Genomic DNA, 380 nt, shown 5'->3' on the forward strand with positions numbered 1-380 from the left:
GGGGGCTCGGCGTGAAGCACTGACCTGTCCGCCATCCACCGCCAGACCGGGGCCGGGCGCCGGGCCAGCTCCGCCCGTGCTGTACTCCTCAGTGGCGTCCAGCCGCAGGACGAGGAGCGATGGCCATAAACTGATGACAAGTTTCACCTCAGCGTGAGGGAGAACTTCACACTGAGGGTGGCTCAGCGCTGGAGGAGCTGCCCAGGGAGGGTGTGGCGTGTCCCCCTCTGCAGACACTCCGAAGCCAGCTGGACGCGTTCCCGTGCCACCTGCCCCAGGTGTCCGTGCCTCCAGCCCCCCCAGCTCTGGCTCAGTGCTTGTGTCCGGGCACTGAGGGGGGCAGGCCACGGGCCCGGCCCCCGCTCCCCCGCCAGCCCCCG

The sequence above is a fragment of the Geospiza fortis genome, unplaced genomic scaffold (assembly GCF_000277835.1).
Source record: "Geospiza fortis unplaced genomic scaffold, GeoFor_1.0 scaffold171, whole genome shotgun sequence".
In the NCBI taxonomy this organism is placed as follows: Eukaryota; Metazoa; Chordata; class Aves; order Passeriformes; family Thraupidae; genus Geospiza; species Geospiza fortis.